This window comes from Apium graveolens, chromosome 6 (genome assembly GCF_009905375.1).
Source record: "Apium graveolens cultivar Ventura chromosome 6, ASM990537v1, whole genome shotgun sequence".
NCBI classification, from domain to species: Eukaryota; Viridiplantae; Streptophyta; class Magnoliopsida; order Apiales; family Apiaceae; genus Apium; species Apium graveolens.
Window position 1 is genome coordinate 150665622 of NC_133652.1, and position 1030 is coordinate 150666651.

Sequence of the window (1030 nt, forward strand, 5' to 3'; positions counted from 1 at the left end):
GAAACCAGAGCAAAAGAATTGAGCTGGGCCATGTATTTTGGCCGGAAATTGATCGTCGGAGCCGGTCAAACCACCGCCGAAATCTGGGGATTTCCCAGAATCCGGTCGGGGTTCTTCCCGACCCGGTTGATCCTCCTAACCCGGTTTCGACCCGGTCTTTTGACCAGGGTTCAATCCGTTTTTCGCCAACTGCAATTTCAGAAATTTGTTTATACTAATTTCTTTTTACTTTTATTAGTAAAATTCATTTTTTAATTTTAAGAATCATTTCTTTTATTTTCAAAAATCATTTTCTTATTATTTTAAATGCTAAAAATTATGTTCTTAATTATTTTAAATTCCGAAAAATTATTTTATTTTATTATTTTCAAAAACCCAATTTGACTTAATTATTGATAATTTAGTTTTAGTTAATTATTTATGGATTTAATTAATTGATTAATTTATTTAATCAATTAATTTTATTTATAAATAGTTAAATAAATGTAAATTATTTATAATTAATTCAAATTATTCCTAAAAATAATTTTTTTAAACTTTTAAAAATTATATTTTGGTATTTAAAAATCAATTAATATTATTATTAATTGATTTAACTGTATTTATTCTTATTTTATTCGTAATAAATAAACCGTTCGTCCGTTTAATACGAAACGAACGCGTATAGACTCAGAAAAATATTCTGCTTTTAATAAAAATATTTTCGAAGCCCAAATTCTTTTGTTTCGAAAGGTCGCTTGTTTTGCAAGTCGATTCTGGGTCGCATAGTGACTGTAAATCATAGTTTTGACCCGATTTCAGTTTTAAACGTACCGAGTCGAACCTTTTCACAAACCGAGGCATGTGTTATATGAATGATGTGATATGTGAGTTACGTGTTTATATGTTATGTGAATTAAATATACATGAGTCAAGAGTCTTGTATATGACTGTTTTCTTTATGTGTGGGCTATTGTATGGGTAGACGATAGGATTTTGACGCGCAGTTCGTCGAGTAATTATCGTTTAGATGATTAAAGGTATATATTTT